This window comes from Saccopteryx bilineata, chromosome 3 (genome assembly GCF_036850765.1).
Source record: "Saccopteryx bilineata isolate mSacBil1 chromosome 3, mSacBil1_pri_phased_curated, whole genome shotgun sequence".
Lineage (NCBI taxonomy): Eukaryota > Metazoa > Chordata > Mammalia > Chiroptera > Emballonuridae > Saccopteryx > Saccopteryx bilineata.
The window spans coordinates 209,471,747-209,482,526 of NC_089492.1; positions in this window are offsets into that span (position 1 = coordinate 209,471,747).

Below are 10,780 nucleotides of genomic sequence, written 5' to 3' on the forward strand. Positions count from 1 at the left end.
AAGGAGGAAAGAGACATATTTTCAGTTAACCAGGCTGTCCTGCAGCCACGTCATGTAGACTCTACGTCGTGAGGAACAGAATGGCTGCTTTTCCACACATTTTCATTTTGCTACCCACCGCTCTAAATAATTCCTTTCCTTCTCTCTCCTTGCCTGCTCCACTTATGTCCTCACCCATTCCAGGTTTCCAAAGCATTCAGGCCTCCCTGGGTGAAGCTCACACAGCCAGCTCATGGGAGAGGGAAGAGGGAGAGTCCCACTGCTAGTCTTCCTGAGGCTCGGCTTCTCAGGCTGGGCCAGACCCCCACCCCCATGTGGGCTGAGGCCACAGGTACAGGTACCTCCCAGCCCTGCCTGTTGGCCCCAGGATGCTGGGGACTGACACGTGGCCCTGGACTGTGATACTGTGATGCCTCGAAGGACTCCCCAGGAATGCTGAGGCTGGGGTAGGAGAAGGGCTGGAGCCTGCTTGGGCTAGGGACCATGGGACTTTTCATGTGTAGTGTCCAATCCTTGAATGTGTAGCCAATTACTAATGATCAGAGCTGTTTACTCAGAACTGCTGCTAATTTCCTGCCTCGGCAGGCAGTCAGCAGCTGGCCTGGCTGGGGGATGCGGTGGTGGAACTCCGGGAGCGAGGGCCTTGTGTCATTTGAACCCCACAGGGACACATCACTGAGTGGTACTTTACCTTGGCGCCAGGAAGAGGGTGTGTGTCTATGAGGTGCAGGGTGTGGGTGACACCAAGATGTCCATGGGGCCCCTTCCTGGGGATCCACAGTCAGCCAGTCGGGACCATTGCATGCAGACAATGTGGATGACATCATGGTGATCCTGGGCTTTTTATAGTAGTTTAGGGTTGCCAAGAATCTTTGTCATACCCTCTTTCATTTTATGATCATCCGAACCTGTAAGAAAGACAGGTCAGGAAATATCCCGTTTACCACAGGAAGACTGTGAGGGATGCCCAGGGTCACAGAGCAAGCACATGTCAAAACATTCACAGCTGCTCTGGTCCTGTGTGCTCAGGGACAGGGCCCTTGACACCTGGTTTTAACATTTGCAGCTTCAACTATTTTCTAGAAATCTCAGGTCCCCAGAACACAGTGCTGTATCCCCGTGCTGCGGCTGGATTCGAATCCTCCTGCGGAGAGGCTAGGGTGTGAGGGAGCAGCCACCTGGCGGACGGGAGGGCGGCGCTGGCCCCTCGGGGCCCACAGCACCCTGCCATTCTCCAGTCACTGTCACGGCATGCGGCGATCACGAAAAGAACCCTGTTTCTTATTGAAAAAATGCTCATCGACTGAACAGAAATCAAAAAGGCAATTGCCATGTGTTTTATGAGCAAGAAGACTGTGGCCATTGAGGACAACAACTGTCTTCTCAGACACATTTGCCAGGGGTCAGACTTTGTGTGAAATGCTTTACACACATTATCTTGTTTATGCCTCTCATCTATTCTGTAATGTGGGTGATATTACTATTCCCATCTAACAGAAAGAAAAATTGAGGCCTAGAGAGTTTAATTTATTCCTTAAAGCCTTCCAGCTGGTAAGTGGTGAAGCCCAGTCTCAAATTTTGAGTTGTGTGGCAAAACCCATGTTCTGAAGCTCCACCTTGTGCTGCCCCCCGCTCCCCGCCACACTGCCATCTAGCAGCCCATGAGGACTCCTACCCTTTCCGAACGCATCTCAGACTGAGAAAGGTCTCAGAATGTCCCATCTCCTCTTCTCTTCCCATTTCCTCTCACTCCTCCCCTTCTTATCTCAGGGCCTTCTTCTCTTTCTTGGACTGACTGGGAAACTCCAAATTCTTCCTTCTTGATTATGCAGAACATTCCATTCATCCAACAAATGGTTTTGGTTGACTGTTTTGTGTCAGATATTGTTCTAGACACTGGGAAATGACAGTGAGCAGAACAGATGTGAGTCCCTGGCTTCATGATGCAATCATACCAGTGAGGAGATGAACAGAAACAGGTGTCCATAGTAATGTCAGTCAGGGCAAGGTGGCCAGGAAGACAAGTGGAGGAAAGATGGAACGGGGGTATGGGTGCTGCTGTTTGGAATGTGGGGTTAGGCAAGGTCTTGCTGAAGAAAAGGTGCAGAAACCAGAGTCCAAAGAGGAGGGAGTCACGCCACCATCAGAGAAGAACATACCCAGTGATGGGAATAAGCTTGACATAGTCATTGGATTTAGGAAGAAGAAAAAGTAGAGGAAGAAGAAGAAGAGGAAGAGGAAGAAGAAGAAGAAGAGAAAAGTTGGATATCCCATTCAATTTAAATTTTGATAAACAATAAATAATTTAAGTTGGGACATACTTATACTAAAGAAATTATTCATTGTTTATCTGAATTTATATGTGATTGGGAATCCTGTCTGTTATCTGACATCCCCAGCTTTGTGTGTCTGAGGAACAGCGGGGCAACCACTGTCACCAGAGTGAAGGCAACAGGAGGAGGAGGGAGATGGGGATGAGGGACACTTGTGGAGGGTGGTCTGCATTTCAAACGCAGAGAAGTCGGCTAGCTTTGCGTCCAGTCCCTCCAGTGGAATTTTCTCCCAGATGTCCAAGAGAGAAATGTGTGCTGAGAGCTATAAAAGAGGAGATAGATAAAACATCACAGGGGAATTAATCCATTTTGAATCATAAAGATGTTTGTGTTTGCAGCACATCTCCAAAGAAGGTGAGGAAACCCCAGCATCAACTTGACCTTGGGTCCTTTCCCCAGCTGAGAAGTTGGATCCTGAGTAGAGTGACGGTCCAAAGGAGGGGTGTAGGGGTGTGAACTGAGAGCCCAGAGATTAAGTTATAGAAGGTGCTGGGGTCTCCCCATCATCTCACAAGATGGGATAAGGTGGGGAGGTGGAGTTAGACATTGGTAAGGTCTTTGGGCTCCAGGAGTCCTGGCAACTATGACTAATCTGGAAGTCAAGCATCTGCTATTGGCCACGGCAGTTTGTTTGGGTATCTTAGCTGGAAGGAAGCTGTGGTGACTGATCTGAGCTGTAAGTACTAAGGGTGAAGCAAAAAACACTCTTTGAGGTTGAAATGTAAATCACTCAACGGTTCTCATCCTGGGTGACTTTGGGGTCCAGAGAAAAGCATGATAAATTGGAGTAGTCAATCATTTCAGGGTAATTCCACTATGACCCGAAATACCTGATTTACAGGTCACTGTAAGGATTCATTCAGTGAGGTAACAAATGTAAAGCACTGTGCTTGGTACATATGACATTAAATGTTCAATGTCCACTCACCATTCTACCTTCCCTTCCCAAGTCCTGGGACCTGAATGGACCTCCAGAGCCTCACAAAGGTAAAAAATAAAAAGATGTCATGTTGGACCTCAGGCACCTTGAAGCTTACACCATACCTAAATCTCTTCCATTTCTTGTAAACAGTGACCTGACGAGATTTAAATACCAGGCACAGAGCAACCTCTCAATATGTGTTGCTAAATGTGTTGCCTGGAAATAAATGTTTTTCAGTAGTTAGAGTTCTCACATTCAAACCCACGGAAAAGAAAGTAGGGCCGCCTGAGCAGGGCTCCAGATAATTTGGAGCAAGCTGCTCCCCGCCCTTCCCAGTTCAGGGACATTGTTGCTTCATCGCCCTCTGAAACACGGCCAGGGAGGCAGCCAGCTTGCACAGCAGCTGCCTTATAAGGACATTTGCCAGGCCTGCCAGGTGTGTCATCCAGAAGTCCAAGAGGAGGCCCGTGAAGGCCCCAGTGAGTCAAGGCCTGAGCGGAAGCTGCCTTAGAGAGCCACATGGGTGAGAAGCGAGATTTTTCTCACTTCCCTCCCCTTGACTTGTTCCCATATGTTTTAAATCATCTCGTTTACCTTTGAGATGGAGAAAATAGAGAAAAGACTGTTGGATTAAAAATAAAAAGGTACTCGGAAGCTATTATTTCAGTAGTGAAGAAAAGGCTCTACTTTTTTTTGGTTGTTGAAACGAATAAAATGTAGTGCTATGGAGAGAGTCCCCTGAGAATTAGCACTTGGAGGCCCCTCTGAAACAAGGCACTATCCCAAGTGACCGAGAGGTGTCTGCTTTGCTCACAGGTGTGGAACCCAGAATGGCCCAAGGGCAGCTGTGGGGAGACCCAGGCCCCTCCTGTTGTCTCCCAACAGAGACAAGCCGGGGTTGGAGTGGGGAGTCGTAGGGGAAAGTGGTCTTTGGAAATATGCTGTGGTGAAGGGAGGGGCAGTGGGCCTGGAAATATTGGCACAGAGTCATAGTTAAGAGATTAGGTTTTGAAATCACACAGATCTCAGTTTGAATGCTGTCTTTGCCACAGTAGCTTGGGGGAACTTGAGCAAGTCAATTAACCTTTGTAAGTGTTGCCTGGCCCTTGTGTGAAGTATTTGTTCATTTCACACATACCTACATAACACTCCAATATTTTACTCAATTAACTACTTGAATGTTCATAAGCCACCTATGAAGTAGACTCAATTATTATCCCATTTTACCGCTCAGGAAAGTAACTTGCTCCAGGTCACACAGCTGGTTATTGGCAGACCTTATATTTGACCCTAGGGAGAGTTGGGCTCCAGGGCCAGTGCCCCCATTGATAAGCTCTGCTGCTGAGCATTTATAATTATCCCCACTTCAACTGATGGCATCTGGAGGACTAAGTGGACGAGGGCAAGGAACAGCTCTTACCACAGTGACTTGCTCACAAGTAAATGCTCGCTGAATGTGACCTCTCCTTACCCATTAGCTGTGTGAGGGTGTGGGATTACCTAGAGCAGACCCCGAGAGGGAGATGTAGGAAGACACTAGGACAGGAATGGGGGAAGCAGGCCAGGGAATGGGAAGGAGCCACGGTCCTTAGATTTCAGACAAGGTTTCAGAATAGAGAGACTTGTGAGTTTGTCCCCATGGAGACAGGAAGAGAGACTCTGTGCCCAAAACTCTGTCAGTCCCTGGCTAAGTAGGGCCCTGAGGAAATGGACACCCCCAGGCACTTCCTGGCTCTATGCCTGTGAGCAAGGCCATGTAGTTGCTGGGAGGCAGTCTCCCAAAGAACTTCACGGGTATAGCGGGATGCGTGGAGGGCAGCTCCCACCACTGTGGCTGGTCTCTAGGCAGCAGCTCGTATTCATCATCACCCTCCTCTGCCACTACTTCTCAACTCCCCTCACTCTCAGCCGCCACTTCTGCTGGTCAAGGTGGTTTGCTTGCTGAGGTGACACAGACTTTTAATCTGAAGGGTCTGAACGCCTGGTTACCATGCTTTTATCAGGTGTGGTTGCTATAATTGCCATCTGTAGCTAGAACTGGGCACCAAGATTGGTTCTAGGGGGTCCCCTAAGTTCCAAACCAATTCTTCCCATCCCTTTAAAGCAATAGAAATCTTATGTCCTCATGATAACCAGAGTCAATTACTTTGTCAAGTTGGGTATATACACTGTCCCCATTTCTGCCCCCATGGTAACTCTATTCACAGGTCTGTTGTGTCAGCATAGGGTGGCTGAGAGCAGGCTGCCTGATATCTATGGGTCATGTCATCATGTTCATCTGGTCCATAGGTCCCTGATTCTGTGGGAGAGTCTCTGGTGGGCACTCATGGACAATATGACCATCCCTACACTTTGGGCCCTGTAATGTGGGTGGCCGAGGCGAGGCAGGTACACATTAGATTTGGGCAGACTGTAGAGAAACTGTAGAGAAACTGCCGAGCTGGAAAAGTGTTGGGCCATACCTGTTTAATAAAGTCTCACAACGGCAGACAAGCACACAGGCAGGGGAAACTGCCACTCAGGCAAACAAACAGCAGATGGCCCCTCACAGTGGCGGGCAGGCAATCCTGGCCTCCGCGATCCCTCTGAGCGCAAGCGCCGATAGCTTATAGAGGCACACACGTGGTGCTGCCATGTGCTTGTGCACTAATCAGGCAAAAGGCTTGCAGCTGGTGAACCAGCGAGCCAATCTAACACAGCTGCCCCACAGGCCCCCTCTCTACTCTCTCCCACGTCACTTCATCCCCAATCCTCCAATCTTCCATCTCCCAGGCCCATGGCCAGGCCGTTAGACCTCTTGGCACAGCTCAGAAATCACTGTATAGTCTGACCTAAAACCATCCCTTTTTCTTCACAACCGGGATGGCCAGGCACACTTCTTGAAGCCCTGCTTACTTGAAGGATTTTCTCCTACCTTCCTACTCTTTTCAGAGTCCCCTGAGTTGTAACGTAGCAGAGTCTATTTTCAGTTCATATCAACAATCTTCCATTAACTGGGCCTGGATATATTCTTTTCCTCCTCTGCCAGCTGTCATAGAAACCCCTGGCTGTCAGCATGGACTTAGATAGAGGCGTCAATGCAACAGTTCATTGTGGTCTGGTCAACTTGATCAATCAATTAACTAATTAATCTTAAATTTTTTATTAATTTTTGTTGATTTTGGAAAGAGGGGGGGAGAGAGAATTTGTTGTTCTACTTATTTATGCATTTATTGGTTGATTCTTGTATGTGCCCTGATTGGGGATTGAACCTGCAACCTCAAGGTATGGAGATGACGCTCTAAACAACTGAGTTAACTGGATAGGGCAGTGATCAATTAATTTACTTATCTCTCCAGACTTGCTCAGATCCAGTCCTAATGTGCTGTGATCATTATAAGATGGATTACTGCTGGGCCTTTCCAATCTTATGACGTGGTGGAGAAAAGCAGCACTCAGTTCATGCTTTGAAGCTCTAGATACATTAATATTTGATGACTTCTGGTAAGATACTCAGTCTCTTCTCAGCTTCAGGAGCCTGCTAAGAGCTGTTTTTCAAAAGATGCATGCTTTCTTGCTGCAGATAGCATGGCTTTGCTCCAGAACTTAGAGATCCCTAGTGCAACTCTCCAAATGCAACTTGCTAGAAGACACCATATGGGACTATTATTTCTCACAGGTACCTCCAGCACCATGGGATTTTCCAGTCCGTGGCGTGCAAGGATTGCTTGTACCACAGTTTGGACTTGCTGCAGAGCCCTCTCTTGTTCTGGAACCAAATCAAGATTGCCAGTTGTTTGAGTCCTCTGATAAATGGGATGGAGCAGTTTTCCCAAGTCCCAGCTCTCAGCGGGACTTCTAGAGTCGAGTTCCATCAGCTTGTTGCTGAACCTTGAAATCTCAGAAGTGCTTAGATGTCATTACCTCTTAATTGATTGAGTGAGCAATGAAATTGACATGGAACCCTAGAGAAACCAACAGAGGGAGAGCAGGTGGGAGACCAGAGTGCTGGGACAGATGCCGCTTCGCCACAGGCTCTGAGATGTTGCAGCAATGAGTCAAAACCTCCCTAAGACTCACTCTTCAGCTCACTTAGTGAACCCAAGCTCAACACTTTCAATTGTCTCCTAGTTTGCAACGCTGGTTTTTACTTGCTAGCGCAAGGAATACAATAGTTATAGTCCCTGGTATCATGGCCACAAACCAGTCAAATTGTGTTACTGCTCACAACGACAGGGGGTCCTCGGGTTACGAAAGTTTTGAGTTTCTGACACTCACTTCCATAAAAACTTTAAAAAATTGAGATGTGAGTTTTTTGGCTTACACTGTTAGCATCGTACTTACAGACTATGTGGGCAAACTAGTTTCATTGCGTGTGGTGGAAGAATATGCAATAACACAGCATATGAGTGAGTTAGTTGGAGTCCCACGGTATGCTTACCTACGCCATTTTGGACTGTTAAAAGCCCAAGTGTTTCATTTGTGTTAGGTTAGGGTGTGTCTTGACTTACACCAAAATTTGGGTTATGTTACTGTCATAGGAACAGAACTGTGTTGTAAACCGAGGACGAGGACCCCCTGTAGTTCTTTATGGTTGCATAAACCAGCCTGAGCGTGCGTGGTGTCTTGTTCAGTGACTTGCACAATCCTAACTAGTCATCTATTTCCTGGGCTTTGCTGCCTCACTGTACATCCTCCCCATCCCACGCAGAGCCTGTAAAGAAAATGTTTCAAGATAAGGAAGCACATCACGTGGAGAAAAATACCCACACCCGCTACACGTTCATGCTTTCGTAGAAACGAGGCAGTCCGCCAGCTGTGCAGGGCTCCCGCAGCTGGGGTTTGGGTAGATAGGGCTGACTAGAAGCCATATGGTGATGACTTGTTCATCAGACGAGTTACCTGACCCTGGCCTAACAGGTACGTTATTTTCAGCAAACATAAGGAGGATTTGTTTTTCCTTTAAGCTGATCCATTTTTCCACTAGGTCAGACTCATTCAGCAGCCTTCCCAGAGTCCTTAAACTCTGGTTCGAACTTCACTTTTGAAAATTAATTATTCACTATCTTGTGCCATCAGTTGTGTCTCCAGCTATATTATAAACTCCCTGAGGATGCCAAAGGCCATGATAGTACTTCTCTTGGAGTCCCCAAGTACCCAGGGCTGGGCTGCATCCAGGGGAGGCTCTTGGAGAAGCAAAATGAGTTGGGAAATATAGCCCACCAGGGGCCACAGGACTCCTCCCTACACACAGGGAAACTGAAACCCGACCAGCAGCCCGACCAGCAACACAGCCCATTGATGGCAGACCCAAGACTTTGCACGGGAAGTAAAAAGAAGCAGAACAGTGACTGGTCAAGAGCACAACAGCCTCAGCCAGGCTTCTAGCACTTCCCAGCCAGGGGACCTAGAGCAGGTTACCACGCTTCCGTTTCCTCCTCTAAAACAGAAGTGCCTGGGGAAGCACAGCTCCGGGCCATGAAGGCCGTGGGCAGATTCGTAGAGAGCTCCTGGCACAAAGCCTGGAGTGGAATAAGTTCTTAGTGAAATTAGCAAGAGGAAAACAGATCACTTCCAAAAAAACCATATACATACAGTGAAGCTTCTGGTATTAACCAGTTTGTTAAATAACTTGACATTTGCAGTTTAACTCTACCCAGAACGCAGTTGGGAGTTGGGGCTTTTGGGTACGCAAGCACAGGACTGTTCCTTCAGGAGATAGAGGCCCACACCGTCTAGTCTGCAGTGAAACTGAAACGTTGATTTTCAGTGCCGTGACCTCCAGCCAGGCCCAGCAGCCAGGAATGACAACGTGAAGTTAGGCAACCAGAGGCAGGATGGAGAAGCCATCTCCACCATGCTCCACAGGAAGTGGTGTGAGAAAACCAAGGTCTTTTCTGTCCACAAACGCCGTTCTCCCACGGCCTCACGTGGTGCAGCATGCTGCCTCGCTCCCAGGGGCCCGTCCAGGGACCCATGCTGTGTCCTCTCGGTTCCGCTTCTCTGTTGAGATCTGCATTGTCTGTTTCTGCCACTTCCATGTGTCCTTGCCTTCAGCCTCTTTCCCCCACGACAGGCTTCTATTTCCAGATCTTCAGCAACTGGCATGTCCTTTTCCCCTCCCATCAGCATTGCTGCTTTCAGCCTACAGGCTTTGCGTGTAGGTTATTTTGTTTGTTTGTATGTATGTATGTGATTGCATTAAAATAGAGTTGAAAAACCATCAACCCAGACCGTATTTACTAAGGCAGTGGTTCCCAACCCGCGGGCCGCAGACCGGTACCAGACCGTGGGCCATTTGGTACCGGTCCACAGAGAAAGAATAAATAACTTACATTATTTCCATTTTATTTATATTTAAGGCTGAATGATGTTTTATTTTTAAAAAATTACCAGATTCCCTCTGTTACATCTGTTTAAGACTCAGTCTTGACGCTTGTCTCTGTCATGTGATACATTTATTCGTCCCACCCTAAAGGCCGGCCCGTGAAAATATTTTCTGACATTAAACTGGTCCGTGGCCCCAAAAAGGTTGGGGACCACTGGTCTAAGGAACTTTGTATTTAGAGGGCATATGATAAAGAGCAGCCATAGCACCTGAGGCACAGTTCTAAGCACTTTGCATACTTTAACTCATATTGAATCTTATCAGCTTGCATTCTATCATTATCCTTATATCAGATGAAGAAACTGAGCACAGGGAGGTCAAGCAGTCTGCCCAAGGATGCACAGCTAGTGAGTGCTCAAGACATAAATGAACACCTTCTGGTTCTTACCACTGCACCACACTGCCTTGTAAAACAAAACAAACAAAAGCAGGGGCATGATTGCTCCCAAAGTCAAAATGATAATTTACATAGAGGGAGGCAAGGGATTGAAATCAGGGTTCCCTCCAGGACCTAGGTGGTGGTTACAGTGTAGTTTACCTTATAAGTACTTGTTGAACTGCATGCATCTCTTATGCAACATCATATATATTTAAGGGGGGCAGAGGTGAGGAGAGCAATAACGCTTGCACTTGTGGTTTACATTTTATTAGGGTGAAAAGTGAGTGACTACACTACAGGGTTTGACTTCTTGGCCTGTGCTGTTCCTTGAAGCAGTGGCATGTCCTATTTCCTGTTGGGAACACTGTAGTACCACAAAGACTTCTGAGGCCAGTCCCCTTCTGGACACCGAAAGAGCTGGAGGGGTCATGTCACTGAAATACAGTGGTACCTTGAGATATGAGTTTAATTCGTTCTGTAACCGAACTTGTATGTCAGTCAACTCGTATATCAAACAAATTTCTCCCATTTAAAATAACTGAAATAGATTTAATCCATTCCAGCCCTGTGAAACATCCCCAAACCATCCTAAATTATGAAAAAAGACATGTTTTTAATTAAGAAACACACATGAATACTTTACCAATGCATAACAAAATATATAAAATAAAAGAAGAAAGTGTTATTTAGTACTGTTTTCTTAACTTGGAGACAGATGAGTGAGGCTAACGGAGGTGAATAGCAGAGGAGAAGGGAAGGAGGAAGGGATGAAGGCACTG